Source organism: Drosophila virilis, chromosome 4 (assembly GCF_030788295.1).
Source record: "Drosophila virilis strain 15010-1051.87 chromosome 4, Dvir_AGI_RSII-ME, whole genome shotgun sequence".
NCBI lineage: Eukaryota > Metazoa > Arthropoda > Insecta > Diptera > Drosophilidae > Drosophila > Drosophila virilis.
This window is the reverse complement of record NC_091546.1, coordinates 10025274-10042153: the sequence shown is the minus strand read 5'-3', so window position 1 is coordinate 10042153 and position 16880 is coordinate 10025274. Positions and strand designations below refer to the sequence as shown.

Here is a 16880-nt window from a genome sequence, read left to right as displayed (position 1 = left end):
ACGAACAAAGACATACATCTGCACGTATGTATTAGACAATATATTCAATATCAGTTTCAAGTCTGCGTTTGAGTAACATTTTACTGCGTGTTAATGCATGCCATAACTCATCGGCTTAACGTGTGCTTTCTGGGACTGCACACTTTTAGTTCGCGGCGGCACTCTAATCTTAACTTGCTGTTTCAGGTGCCACTAATAAAACGCACGGCAAACTGACGCCACCAGCATACAGTAGGCTGAGAGCACCGTACTATAGAAAATGCATTTATTGCGATTGTATCACATACATTGTCCATCGGGATTTTCTTTCTTGCGAGCGACAAATTTGTCGCGGGACACATTGCACTGATAGCAGCTCTGAATGATAGGCTCATATTGAGGGCGGTATTCTTCAGAGTCTATACAATATATGGAAGGGATATATTGTACAAACTAAAATGTTGTATGGTTGGTTCTGCTTGCAACCGGCTCGGCTGTGCACTGGATAGACGTACTATTTTAAGTGACGCTGTTCTGACTTCCAATATTTGAATTATGTGCCCAAGTGTGTATAAGAGACAGTATAAAGCAGTACTATATGTAGTCTTGGTCAGCGTTAACGATTCGGTCTATCATATTTTGGACCTCGTCAAAGACGGCAACACTTGCTCTAGATATATACTAATTTTCGAGAATATGCCGGAAATAAATGCACGCGTGCACGTCACAATATTTCCACAAAATTTCACTGAATTCTTAAGCTGCGCTATTTTAAAGTTCGTATGCGATTGTATTGCAATACCAAAATTCGAAACTGAAATACATGCCGTACAAATGACAGACGACTCGCAGTTGTTTAGAAACATAGCTGTGTACCAATATCTGGCGGATTTATTTCAAAGCAATACCCGGTGAACGAACTGCAGCCTTATAAGCTGCGTTTATCGCTTTGTAGAGGGCAGACGACAACAGCAGCCAGGAACAAACAAACGAAAAACACAACCGCCGTATATGAAATTTATGGGCATCAACGTTCATTTTGAAGCGGGCCCCCGACTGGTGGCCGAGCTTGGATGAGGACGTGGATTCTGTCGACGAGTCCCGTGTTGGCTGTCTACTCGTATAGCTAGTCAGTGGCTGGCTTGGCATTTGTAATGCCTAAATGCTTTGGCGAATTGATTTTTGGTGTAAACGATGTGCAATTTTAATGGATTGTGCTGCCAGATAAGAAACCCATGCAAAGGCTGGGCCTTAGACTTGGGCTTGGACTGCCGCTTGACTGGCCGCCAGTTGGCCATTCTGTATTTCGTGTCGTTTAATTGAATTTGTTTTGATTAGTTGTAGCTCTGCGATGCTCATATGGATGCGCAGCATTTTGCGAATAAAACTTAAAGTGTTTGCCATACGGGTTGACAGCAAACAAATTTAAAGTCCGCCTGTCGAAAATGCAAGCTCTTCGTTCGTTTCCCGCTTATTGTGATACAACAATCTTTATAGAAGAAAAAAAATATATGTATCATCATGCTGTTAACCTTTGTGCCTTGAGGCGGTTTGCCGACAAATTGACATTGTTCATATTCATAACATGGCAGCAAAAATGCAAACCTGCAAACTGACAAAAAAAAAATGCCAATTTAAATATTTTCAAATATTTTAACAAGGCATGCGAGGAAGCCGTGCTAATTTGCCAAACCCAAGCGTGTGCGAAATAAAAATTTTCAACATTTTTGGGCCAGCGGCATGAAAAAACATTAAGTGTAAAAGGTGAAAACTTTTTTAATTAATTAAGCGTCCGCTTTAGCTGCATTTTTTACAGCGTGAAAACACAATGGGCAACGATTTCGGGCATATCATACAACATTGAATTTATTCTGTAGCTAGGATTAGTTAGTTCACTGTCTGGGTATCCCCAACAAAAGTCAAGTGGCGCAGTCAATTAGAACTCGAGAAACAATTAAATGCAACGTCCTGCAGTCTGGCTTAAATGAATGGCAGGATAAAAACCCGGCATCCAAAATGCAGTCAATGCAGTTAACTTGTTGATTTTCATAAAACTAGTCTACAAACAAAATGATTTTTATACAGGACTTATATGAAAAATATTCAAATGTGCCAAGCACTCTGTAGTACATCATTAATGATGTCTCAGAGCAGACATATATTTAATATATTAAGAAAAATGCACATACGAATTGAAAAATAATTTGAGTTTAAAGACTCCAACGTTGCAACTTTAATTGTATTCGACAATTTGTTTCTGCCTTAAAATAAAATTGCTACAGATTTGTAATTTTCGTTTTTCCGATTAGCAGTTGCATTATAGATATGAAATAGCAATCGGCATCTAAAGAGCAGACAAAAGGCGGTGTTTTGTAAGCTAGTGTAACCTATAATTGTGAGCCTCCCAGAGCCTTGCAATTTCAATTGTTTGTCCGTAAAAGTCAATTTGTGAGCTGACGCAGAGCCTGTGTGCATTTCAATTAGAATAAGATTGACAGCTAAGCACGGGGTTGTCCAAGAGCATAACAATGGCTGTAGCCCGGACTTCAACCGGGCTCTACTGACACTGTGCGATAAGGTTAAACGCCTTCCCAAGACAAATGCACTTGGCTTGTGGTTTTTCGAATTTAATTGAATTTAATTGATTTGCGTTTGTGCGAGGGGCAAACATAGAAGTGTTTTCTTTGGGATTGGTTTCTCTTGGTCGTTGGGCTTACTATTAAAGTTGCATGCAAATTTGTACTGTCAGCATTGGGTTGAAATAGGATTTGTGCACGAATTGTAAAAGCTTATATCTTTAAATACTTCACATATTCCAAATAATAACCATTGATTTAATATATGATACATACGAATAAAATATCAATTAAATATAATTTTAAATTAATTTGGTTTTATACAGTACTAAAAATAATTTTTTTTTTCAGTTTTCCATGAGTGACAAAAAAAGAGAACAACCAATAATATTATATTTAAATATTATCTTAAATCGACTTCTATTGGGACGCACAACTAGGCTTAGATGGTCAAAATCTTTATGATAATCAAACGGTTCTATTAATAAAGATCTTCTTCTGATTTGTATTCAACAAACGCATTTTCACTTATTACATATTTATTTTTAATATTGAAGAAAGCAGATCTAAGCGTAAAATATAAGCTTTCCTTTAAAGACCTATATACAGCGAGCTTGGTATTTGGTATCTCGTCTACCTCCTGCGATTCCACAAATATATAAATACGAATAATTTGAATAAATTACAAGCGGTGTGCTTTGGTAAACGTGTCGACTATAATGTGTTATATAAGCATACACTTTACAAGTAGAATGTTTCACAATAGACAGTAATGTGAATCGGTACTATCGCAAACTGAATTAGATATATCAATCGATTTGATATCTAGCATACGTTTAGTATACATATGTATGCATGCAGTTAGGTACATACATATGTTATCTGAGTCTACATTCCACTATAAATCAACAAAGAGACATACCATTTTCCATGAAAGAATGAAACTAATATTTGCCAATATGCCAAAACAAAACAACTAACATAAAATCACAATAAAATAAAACAAAGCAGAACGGCTGGCTTTCAAAGGGAAGCATTCCTCACATCGCAGACACACACACTTTGGGGATGAAATTGAATGTTTGGACAATCGCTGGCGCTATGCTGAAAGCTTTTTCGTAGTCTCCATTATACCTTTGTCTTCTGCGCGGTGTTTACATGCTGATTTTTTGGCACGCGATATCCTTTTGGTACCTGCGCTGTTTGCCGTCAAAATGGTCCTGCATTTCTATTTTTTATTGTTTGTCGGGCTGTTTGCTTCTGGTAGACTAAGAAATTCCCTGACACCTTTGTTTACACTATGGCAGTATAGCAGGCCTGTAGAGGTTTTCTCTATGAGCATGCTTTCAAAATGTTCTACGTAATTGTTGCCACTGCATTGTTCGCCAAACAAAAGGCCGGCGTGCAATAATAACATTTTTCGATTCGCATTAGTTTAATTTATTAGCTGCTCGCATTTGCAAACCAAGCGGTAGTGTACATATTGCTGTCTGATGAGTAAATACGTACCCGATTACAAAAAGTCGGTCTTTGAATATAATGCTCCATTGGGCGTCCAATCAAATGCAGCTGGCTGCATATTTAGCAATAGTATTCGGTCTGGGCAAGCCCCAACATTTACGCTTAATCAACTATTGAATTCAACATGAACCCTTAGAGAATTGGTAAAAAGTGTGTAGTGTTTGTTGGCAAATGTATAAATACGAGTTGATCTAGCCATATCCATCTGACTGTCTATCCGTTCGTTCTGCGAGACTACGCATTTTGAACGCAGGCTTATGCGCAGATCAAACTAGCATGCACGATTCAAAATCTTGAATTTTGGAACTATCAAATTATAGACCCTGAATCAAATCCAGCCGGAAATATAAAATGATCAATCGAGTTGGATCATGAGGAAATTCCTGCAATGCCGTTTAGTAAGTCAAATTAATTAACTAAATTAAAAATAAATTATTTAATAAAGTGCTTAAAGAGCGCATTTTTGTAGTTATGTGTATATTAATATATATGAATAAGTGGTCATAAGTTTAACATTTGCAATCGTACTGATTCATTAAAAATCGGTTGTAGCAATTTAATTGTGTATATAAATTTATATTTATATTTACCCATTGCTGAGCTTACAAAACAACAAAACAACAAGCAACCAACCATAAAAAGAGCAAATGAAAATAATACAAACACATAAAATATGCAATGTTTGTGTGACCAAGTTCCCATCCCCAACTAGCACAGGCAACACCTAAGCATCAAATTAGCTGAACAATTAAAAATGCTTGAATGCATTTAATTAATTTGGTGATTGTTGGTGCAAATATGACGATCTAATCAAAAATGCAATCCTAAAACATTTGGTGGAAAATAATTAAAATTATCGAAGCAAGCAAAGCGAACAAATCAATAAATACATTGAACAAAACAAGAATTTATAATTACAATTGGAACAAAAACAAACAATTCTGATTTTTAATAAGTTTATAAATAAATAATGAAATAATGTTTTTTTTTTCCTTTTTGTCCATCCATGGGTTAATTTACACTTGACTAACTACACCCACAAGACATTTACCAGCATACATAATAATCTTATCTGTGTATACCCAGATTTAAAACATTTTAGCATTAGCTTTGCAATGTGATGGACACTAGACTGACGTTGCTAGAGCGACTCGAATGTTTATTCTGATGAAAAATATATATAGCCTCCTTCTTTCTGTAAACACATAAATATTTTATCCTTCTGCCTCCGTTTGAGTATAAAGTATAAAATACGGCTAAGAAATTTAAATCAATAAAAAGATTCTATTCTAATAATAATTGAATAATCAATAATTGCATTATCAGGCATCGCTTCAAATATCTATATATATTAGAGGCATTTTAAAGCTACTAACGATTCCATGATATCTAAAATGTTTCCCAAATTTTTTGTTCGTTTAATTTTAACTATTACACAAATAAACATTGCATACGAATGAAATAAACATATATGTTCGCATTCAACTAGAATGTTTTAAAAAATCAAGACATTCCTCTAGAACCGTAGCTACATTCCGACCTCAAAAAATTTGAGATGTATAAAGTAAGTGTAAGTGAAGCCATAAAAACAGGCATTTCTTTTTATTTTTCCCTATTCACATGAAAATTGACTAGTAGAAGTCAAAGATAATTTTTTTGCTTGGACCTTTAAGAAGAAACTAAATTTAGGACTTCATACCAACTTGCTAAGGAAGATTCCAAGGACAATAGCAAACCACCCCAATGCCTTACAGACAAACAGCTCGTAAAAACACAGCCATTAAGACGTTTTAATTCCTGATTTTGCACCCCACAGAGAACCGAGCGCCCCAACAATGCGCCCCAACCACAATAGCGACCAGTTTTAGCTCGAAGTTAGCGACCTACGCGCTGTCAATTTTTGTGCTTAATGCTTTGATGCGCGCCAAATGTTTGTCGCCTCGCGTAAGTTTTCTTTTGTACCCTTGAAGAAACGACCACACAACTGGCACATGAAGCTTGACACTATTATACAATCATATTTTTTTGCTACTAAACAAGATTTAATTGATTTTCGTTAACCTTATTCGTTAACATGCCACGTTAATTCCACTTTTTTTGCTTTTACTCTAAGCACCCTTTTTTTGAAACTATTAAAAAATCACTAATTGAAAATAAATATTGACAATAATTATAAAATATATTTTTTTTTTGTATTTACTCTTTACATATCTATCTAAAGCACTTTACTAATTATTGGCTAGAAATCCATGTTAAAAACATGTAATAACCCAATGTTGGCGAAGCCTTTTAAATCAAGCAGGGTATATAAAGTTCCTCGTCGCTAAATTTACTTTTCTTCCATTCGCTATTTAATTTTTTCATTTTTATGCCGTTGAGGCTCATTAGATTTGCAAAATGTTTTGTTGCTAGTCCTGCAGTTATTCAGGAAGTCAATTTTCTTATTAGATTATTGTCCTTGGCTAGGGCAAACCAAACCAAGGAATTGGATTAATAAGCGCCATTAAATGTAGATATTAAGAGATGTTGTATTTCAATTCAATAATTTGTGACTGTAATTTGTATTTATGGTATCATTTTATGCTACATTACTGACAAGTTATAGATATCAGAGCAGAGAATTTATGTAAGAGAGTGAGAGAGAGAGAAAGAGAGAGACAGACTGTGACTGAACGGAAACGAAAATAAACAAAGCACACGTAACATTGTGAAAACATCCGTTTGAAAATTTCCCGTCTGTGTTTTGGTCTTCGACAGTCCCATGTGAAGGGGAGTGGAAATGTGGGAGGTGGCCAACACTTAACAAACAAATTTCGACAGCAATTAGAGAGCAGAGTGTGTTGCTTCTGGTCTTCTTTTTTAATATAAATGAAGCGAAATTAAAAGGCAACTGTTGACAAAGGCAAAGTTAAAATCGCCATAAACCAGCCCCTAATGGTCATATGTAAAAGTCCGTGGTCAGCTACCAAATATTCAACTTCAATATGAAATGTGACGTTGGCGGCATCAAAGCCTCGCACGTGCCTGGGCGGAGAAGGTGTGACAGCAAATGCGTTTGACACCTTCAAAAAGGTCACAAAGGAACTCAAACAATTAGACAGTTCAGGCTGCTGACCAGCTGGCCATAAGTGTCAACTGACAACTGTAACTCCCGAGTTTCACCGCCATGCCAACCCAACACCATCGCCTCTTTTGTATACAATCAAAATGTTATTGTGGAGCCGGTCAATGGTTAAAGCAAATCTGTTTCTACTACTTAAACAATTACACTTAAAAAAAAAAAAAAAAAAATAACAATTGAATTATTTTAAATACTCAATATTGCGCTGACAGACGGGTTGCACTGAGCTACCTACCGTGCTACCACGGAAAATAAAAAATTCCATCCGAAAGTGAAAAATCACAGAAAACAGATTCATTTTTTGTTTACTTTTCTATCGACCTAAACTCAATTTTAAATATCTTTGTTTCTATTTTTTGTTCGCTTAATTCAACTAAAATTTGGTGTTTCGGGTTCAAATTATTTTTCAAGGATGTCATTGCGAAATATCTCTGTTGCTTTACTTCAGAGTTTGTATTCTTCTGTTGGGAGATTTCTAGTGTGCCTAAGATGCACATAAAGAAAACACACGTAGTAGTTCGGTTAAATGTTTAATGGAAACTTCAAAGCATGAGTACAAAAATCTGAACGAGTACTCAATTACAGAATGAGTACTATGCTGATACAATGTTGCCAGATTATAAAGAAGCTTAACAGCTTATTGTCACTATTTTAACACTTCTTCTTAAGCTAATTATAATCAGTTGCAAAATAACAAATTTAATTCAATCCAAGTGTTTTTACAAAGCCTACGTGCTTTTGCTTACTTAAACATTTTGTTAGTATATCTGCAACATTATTATTTGTAGGTACGTATTCTAATGCAATATCATTACATTGTACCTTTTCACGTATAAAATGATACCTTATGTCTATGTGCTTAGTGCGCTTATGATGGACTGGATTTTGCGCAATATGTTGCGCGCTTAGGTTGTCGCCACATATAGTCAACGGCTCTGTATCCTTTGACCATCCCATCTCACTAAGTAGCCTGCGTAGATAAACTGCTTCTTTGGCAGCCATGGACAAAGAAATATATTCTGCTTCAGTGCTGCTCAATGCGACAACGCTTTGCTTTGATGAAGTCCAAGAGAACGCACTGCCTGCCAGGAAAAATGCGTAGCCACTATAGGATCTCCTGTCCAGCCGATCGTTGCCCCAATCTGCATCTGCATAGCCTTTTAGTGGTTTGCCATTTTTACGGTATACTAATTTCATATTCTTTGTACCCGCAAGATATCTTAGAATGTGCTTTGCTGCAGACTGGTGTTCTCCATGAGGATTAGCATTTCTTTGTGATAATTTGTTTACAGCATGCAAAATGTCTGGTCGGCTCAAAACTGCTAAGTATATAAGCGAACCAATTAATGACTGATATTGCGTTATATTTACCTTTACACAAGTATCGTCGTTGCAGTCCACTTGAAAACCTGGGTCAAGAGGTGTGCTTACTGGACGGCAATTGCTCATGCCATACTTGTCCAATAGGCCTTGAATGTGCGTCTTCTGGCACAGCGAAACGGAACCTCGATCGCCGTCGCGTTGGATTTCCATGCCTAGGAAATAGCTAATGGGGCCTCCATCGTGCATTTTAAAATTTGATGCAATCTTCTTCTTAATCACGGCTATGTCTTCTTCGCTGGGACACACTATGATTAAATCGTCGACGTAGACAGCGATGTAGCTGAATTGTTGTTGCTTTTGCTTGACGTATAAGCATGCTTCATTTTTGCATCTTTTAAAATCCATGCCTCTCAATACCTCATCGAGCGTATTGTTCCAAACTCGTCCGGATTGTTTAAGCCCGTAAAGTGCCTTTTCTAGTTTGAGGACTTTATTTGGATGCTGCTTGTCAATAAAATTCGGCGGCTGTTTCATGTACACAGTTTCATTAAGCTTACTATTTAAGTATGCGTTTGAAATGTCGACTTGATGCATATACAGCTCTTTTTCGGCAGCTATTGCGAATAACATGCGAATGGTTTCATATCGAATTACGGGAGAAAACGTTTCCCAGTAATTGACACCAAATTGTTGACCACAACCTTGTGCAACTAGTCGAGACTTAAATTTTTCAATATTACCATCTTTATCTCTCTTGATTCGGTAAACCCATTTTGAACCAATGGCCTTTTGTCCAGGAGGTAGCTCACACACTGACCATGTCTCATTTGCTTGTAAAGCGTCGTACTCTATTTGCATAGACTTTTCCCAATCCTGCGCATTTTGGCCATGTAATGCTTCTGCAACTGACTGCGGAGTTTCAATGTCTTCAATCTGATTAAGACTATTGATCAATTGGTACTGCTTTCTGGGCCTGCCTGGCTGACCTGTACGTATAATTTTTGGCCTGCCACGCCCATGTTTTACTACAGCTTCAACTTGTGGCAGCGCTACTTGGTCATTGTCGTCATCGTTGCCATCTTCTCCTGGATCGCTTGCGCTCACAAAATCCTCCTCTTCTTCTTCATTTGAGTCACTGTTGTACTCTTGCACCTCGGCAGGTTGCTCTGGGTGGTTTTTTGCAACCTCATGATTTGACTCAAACGGGATAATGTACGTCGTGAAGGTGTTTCTGTCTGAAATACTGCATGCATCAGTTGTTGCTATGTCAAACTCACCTTCAATGAATTTGACATCCCTTCTTTCAATAACTGTTCGCTTCTCGCGATCATATAGGCGATATGCCTTTGCTGTAAAGGAGTAACCAACAAAAATGTACTCCTTGCCCTTTGCTTGGAACTTGCTTTTTCTGACTTTGTCGAGTGCAAATGCCCGCGAGCCAAATACTCTCAAGTGCTGTACTGATGGCTTGCGATCCTTCCATACCTCAAATGGTGTGCTTCCATCTAATGCTTTTGTGGGACATCTGTTGCGCAAATAAACTGCTGTTGCAACAGCCTCTGCCCACAAAAATTCTTCAAGCTTTGAATGAATTAGAAGACTTTTTGCCATTTCAACGATGGTCCGATTAGCACGTTCGGCCACACCATTTTGCTGCGGAGTGTAAGGAACTGTTAATTGCCTCTTTATACCGCACTCGATCAAAAATTCAGTGAATTGCTTATTCACATACTCTGTTCCATTGTCGCTGCGCACAGCCTTTATTTTATTTCCTGTTTGGCATTCTACAAAAGTTTTAAACATTTTAAACTTTTCAAAAACTTGGCTTTTTGAGTGCATAAGGTAAACAAATATCTTGCGTGAGTAGTCATCAATAAAAGTTACGAAATATCGATTGCCTGCAAGCGACTTAACATTCATCGGACCACATACGTCTGTATGTACTAAGTCCAGTACTTGCTTTGAGACACGATTCGCTTTCTGTGGGAATGGCAATGCACAAATTTTTGCTTTATTACATGTATCGCAATTTATTTCTAATTGTACATTTTCAACTTTCATACCACGCACCAGTTGCTTATCATTAAGCAATTTCAAATCCTTAAAATTCAGGTGGCCAAATCTATTGTGCCATTTTATGGAAGATGAATCAGAACTATTTAGCATATGAACCTGATCAAGACTATGTTTGTAAACATACAAACCATTTTCGTGTCTTGCCCTTATTATCTCGTTGCCTTCTTTGTCTTTTATCAGCGCAATTTTCCCTTCAAATATGGTAGAATTCTCAAACTTTGCTGCAGCACTTACTGATAAAAAATTCATGCTTAAGTCAGGGACATATAAAACATTTTGCAGCTTTAATTTTATTCTATTGCAGTGCAACTCAACACTGCCACTGCCGGGTGAATCGATAAACTTATTTGCGGCCAACATTATCGACGTCTTTTTATCAGCATACGTAAGGAACATGCTGCGGTCGCAGCACATGTGCGATGTTGCACCACTGTCAACGCACCAAAAACTCTTTTGCTTCTCCTTGACACACGTGTGCATTAAGCATAGAGACTTTTCGTCCTTTTGGCTCTTTTTATCATCCTTCTTTTTATTTCGGCAATCGCTCGCTCGATGCCCTTCTTTTTCGCAATTAAAACATTTGCCTCGGAATGGCTGCTTACTGCTATTCTTTCTGCCTTTGCTTTCGACACTGTTGTTGTCCCGCGGTCCATTATGTTTGTGTGTATACACTGCTTCTGGTGTCCCTATGCCGTCTCTGCTAGCTCTTTCTTGCTTTCGCGTGGCCTCTTCTAACATTTTAACCTTGACGACTTCGAATTTGGGCAGCTCATCGCGTGTCTCAATCGCTATTACAAAATTTTCCCATGTGTCTGGTAGACTGCTCAAAAACATGATGACCTGCAACTCGTCATTGAGTTTGATGTCTAATTCTGCCAACTTTTCAATTGTCTCAACAAATGAATTGACATATGCGACTACATCGTCACCCTGCTGCATATTGAAACGTATTAATTTTTGATATAATTGGACCTTCCTAATCGGTCCAACTGAGACATGAATTTCCTTTAGTTTTTTCCATACAGCTGCAGATGTTGGGCATGACTTGATATGCATCAACTGTGTTGGCTTCAGATTTAAAATTATGTAAGCCATCGCTTTTTGGTCGACACTAACCCATTTTTCGATATCCTCACCATTTCCTTCTGGCTTAACATATTTTCCACACACAACATTCCATAGGTCCGCCACCACCAAGACACTTTTCATGGCCATATGCCATACGTCATAATTGTCCTCACCAAGTTTTTCTATTTGATGCGACATGTTCATTTTGACAATTTCACCACGTTATTCTTCGCACGAAATAAACTTTTTAAAAATTTAACAAAAGGAAGCTTTCAAAACCATAGACACTTTGTGTACTTATTTAACCGAAAACAACGAGACCTGGGCCCATAACCAATGTTGGGAGATTTCTAGTGTGCCTAAGATGCACATAAAGAAAACACACGTAGTAGTTCGGTTAAATGTTTAATGGAAACTTCAAAGCATGAGTACAAAAATCTGAACGAGTACTCAATTACAGAATGAGTACTATGCTGATACAATGTTGCCAGATTATAAAGAAGCTTAACAGCTTATTGTCACTATTTTAACATCTTCGTTCTCAGCTATGGCATTTTAGAGCAACAGGCTGTCCCTTCTAGTCTTTAAAATGAGCCTGTCACCCCAGCTAGCTCCTGCCTTGGATATATCATGAAAAATCTTACCTGACACATGGCAGTTCTTGTTTGGCATAAGCAGAATGGGAGTGTAAGAACTTTCACTTGCATTATTATTGTTGTTTGTATAAATAACCAAATATATCTCGATTAGGCGATGCTGTAAGCAACCTATCGCCATTTCGTGTTTTTAAAACACTTGCTCTTCACGGCTTTAAGTCTTTTTATACCCTTGCAGAGGGTATTATTATTGTGTTTCGAAATATGTTACGTACAGAAGCAGACAGCTTCGTCTGTCCATCTACATGTTTCTATGCGAACTAGTCTCTCAGTCTTAAAGGTATCATCATGAAACCTTGCATGAGTCCCTCTTTCTATTGCACGCAGTACATATATCGGAACCGGCTGTTGTTGCTGATATTGAATATAAATACTTTATGAGGTCGGATATATCTCCTTGTATGCGCTATCCATTTCAAGACAAAATTGTATTATATTTGTACACAAACAGAGGTGTTTTTTCATTAATACCACACACTCTTCACATGGAGACAAAATCAAATATATGAAATTTCCACAGGGATTACCATTGCAGTTCTTCAGCCGACCAGCCCTTCACGAGCAGCAAATTGAATCATTTCGGCAAACTAATATAACCGAATTAAAAGTGTGCAAAATGTATTTATATGTTCATATACACAAGGCTTTTCGCAAAGGAGACGCTCTCATAAGCCTCGGTACAACCATTTAATTTTATTTTTGGTCGTTTTTTGGACGCAAAGGCAAAAAATAATTAAATGATAAACTAATCTGCGTCCAAGCCTTTAATAAGCACCAGCAGCATCAGAGAAAAACAGAGGAACAAGTTGATAGAGGTACAGCCATAAGAATCTAGCGGTGGATAGCAATTCCCCTTGGACTGAGGCTGTGGAGCCTGTGCTGCCGTCGGGCTTAGTCTCCGACACTCTGTGCTCCCTTGGCCGTGTGCAAATAATTATTATTTTTCCAAACTATAAATCTGCTTACTGAATATTTACGTGAATTTATTACTACGCGGCAACTAAATTGGCTGCACTCATGAAAAGGTATCATTCTGTTTTAGCATTGGATCAAGGCAGAATGATATCGCTCCCTTGGTCTCTTGGAAGATCCAACGGATGCACTCTCTTGAGTCTTCTAGTGCTATTGTCCAATAGTTACGGGCAATAAAAATCAAACAAAAACTTTATACTGCATAGTTTTAGGCAGACGTGGAAATTATGTGACGCTGCGCTTATTACAAGCATCACTTCAGGCCCTTAGAAGGGGCCATTGCCAGTGAGTAAACCTGGACCGCAGACTCATCTACGGGTCCCACATCGCAGCGACCAGAAAAAGCATTGAAAAACGCTCTACATTTTTTAGAGACACCTCTATATTATTTTTAATGATTTTACACAAATGTAATTTGAAAATGACCAAAGGCGATTGTAACTATTTTTACAATAATAACGCGTTTATACTTCCACTTGCACTTTGCACCACAAAATAATCTATTTGCGCAGGGCGCATGAATACATTAAATAGTTAAAATAACAATCAAATTCTCAACATAGATGGTTCCACATTAAAATCTCAAGCGAAATAAAGAGTATTTCACGATATTAAAATTCAAAGTTTTTAAATACGTCTGAGATTTTGTTTTTAAGGTATTTACATTGTATGATCACTTTTGAACTTTTAGTAGATTATCCCCGAACACTCCAATGTGATCCTTATGAAGTTCATTCTGTGCATAGTATATGAGAGTCTATGTACGTCCTTGAGACATTAAAGTCCCTTAGAACCACCCTCTTCCACTAAGATGCGTGTATTAAATAGTCCAGCATTTGAGCCTATTTTGTCAAAAGTTTATACCACGATTATTTGATATATCCTCTGTAGAAAAAAGCTGCCCTAATTATTTGTTTACTTAGCCTAATCGTTTTATGTTAGCTTTAGGGAAATCATGTGGTCCGAACTTATTGCTTAAATATTTTATCACTTTAAATAACTATTTTATTACTTAAAACAAATAAAATGGCTGAAACCTGACGCAATTCAACACCAAAACACGCCGAAAATCTGTTTAAAATTGTTATGGCAATTTTATGCTAAATATTTTTTGGAAACTGCTGAGTAAAATAACGGAAACAAAATAAAAACTCTCCCCACGCGGTGTCTCTGTCATAAAAGAAATTTTTACATTTAAAAGCTGTAATTTTTTTACATAATGGGATCACAGACCCCCCAAATGTAAAGAAGTCATCAAAATGTAACTCAAGACATTTACCGCGGCAGGGTGCGACTAATTTGTGTCCACGGCAGGTTCTGTCAAGTCCTGCCTATCCTAATTTTGCTATTCGTTACACTTTTTTATACCCTTGCAGATGGTACAATATTTTCCCAAAATGCGTCACGCATCGTGAGGAAACCCCGACTCCAAGTGAATCAGGACAAGGGCCAATATAGCTTTTTCCGGCTAATGTCAACTAAGTTATCCAGATAGAATAACTATATAACATATCTGCGACATAACTAAATATTTCTCATGATGCTCTAATCAAACTTACATGCGAGAATCTCATGAACAACTATTTCGTCGGACCACTATAGCTTCTATGGAAGCTATCGAACGCGACTTTATTTGTTTGTTTTTGTTTTTTTTTTTTTTAAACAGCGTCTGTAAGATTAGTTAATCTAGTGCACCCTAAGGATACATTTTTTTTATTTTTTTCTCCCTTGTTTTTGAAGATTTATAAGATTATATAGAATTCCTCCACCCAACAGCTCATTAGCTGGACTTTGCAGTTACTCCAAAAGTGCAACAAAATTCAACCTAGAATTAAAATCTTCACAGGCAGAGTCGAAGGCGCGCTTAAAAGGTAAATATTTATCGCTTTTAACTTTTATGCTGTTGATTTTGTAGTTGACGCGTTAAGGGGTAGGCAGGGCTTTTTAGATATTACTAAAATATTCGGTGAACAGCTGAACCCAGCATACAATTACCATGAATATTAAGCCCAAAAAACACGAACTGAAGTTGGAGTCGAAATTGGCCGAGTCGCAGCTGGGTTTCCTGTAGACTATTTTTATAGAAGTAAGTGGAGGGTTGGTCAAAAGTTTTCGACTGCGGTGGGTCGAGTTTCCGTAAATGCATTTTTAATGAAATTTATGTTCGTTCGCATTAGTATTTGAACAAGTAAGAGTGTTCTATACGAAAGTGGCCGACTAACAGATACCTCAGCTCCAATTTGGAGTAATATACCACGCAACATGAACTTTCCATCTGTGCTACTTGCAAAAACATGGTCTCTCACAAGGACTAATAGAGGCCCAGAACCGCTACAATAATGTTTTTTACTGCAAATAACTAAGTAACATATAGTCTTTCCAAAACAACAGCTAATGGTACGAGAATCACAGCTTCTTCTACTTCCATACTACAGGCTCATTGATCAAGGAACAAGAAGTTTGGTATCATGACACAATATCAATATCACAGCAATCATTAACAAATCATGCTGAGAAACACGGACAATATCTATGTAAACGAAATTTAAATGTGATTTAGGGGTGTCGACACTCCACTATGCTGAGTAGAAGTGGTATGGTATGGTATGAATGATAATCATTTGTCCTTCCGTTGGACAAAAAAAAATTTGCACGATAGAATATATGTAATCGCTCATAATAATTAACTTTGAAAGTTTGGTAAATGCACTCCCTTCCTGAAATGCATTCCTCTTGGCAGCTCGTTCAATTTTTACAGCCCCCTTCTTAGGCCTACGCAGCATGTAAACTACCCATTACACACTCGATTTTCATTGTCTGGCATAACCTTGCCCGGACAACCTTTGCTCAAGTACTGGTGGTGATAGCAGCCAAATTGAATTCAAATTCAATTTGAACTTTTCAATTTTGGCAGTCGAAGTGGCAGAGAACGAGAACGAATTTTCACATTTCAAATGCGTAAATGTAATGGGAATTATGAGTTGGCAATAATATAAAAAAAAAAAAACGTAAATGAAATTTTACAAACCAAATTGTTCATGCACATTTGAGCAAAACTTTTCACTGCTCATGTGATAATAGCTGGGCCAGTACTGAACAACTGGCACTTGAATAAATGAAATAAAATATAAATTTAAATTGAAATACACCAAACTTCAAGCAAACGGCAACAGTTCTCTAAGGTACTCCGTACTATAAGCTTTTTTAGCCAAAATGTAATCATACATCTTTCGTCTATTACTGTCAACCGCAAGACACACATGGCATAGAGATCAGAGTATGGTCTTAGGGAACTACGCTTCATATTGTTAACAGGCCTTAAAGGGACGTTCCTTGTCAACAGCAATAGAAAGCGATGCATAACATTTCGGTTGCCTTTTGACCCCTCATACAAAGAACACAAAATATACACAAAAGGACAGCAGACACACATACCAGTTGAAACTCAAACCAAACACAGTCGACCAACAATTATTATTTTACAAATTGATATTTATGAAGCAATTTACAAAATGTTTTTACTCCAAACGACTTTTTCACATGTGCTCGCTCGGGGCTGACTCCAATTGGTGCTCTGACGCTTGTACA

The 16880-nt window shown here is 37.2% G+C and overlaps 1 long non-coding RNA gene across 2 annotated transcripts in view; it reads right to left on the bottom strand.

Moving 5' to 3' along the window:
* Window positions 1-16880, bottom strand: part of LOC138911246 (uncharacterized) — a 144205-nt gene that overhangs the window by 86157 nt on the left and 41168 nt on the right. The gene's annotated exons all lie outside the window — the stretch shown is intronic.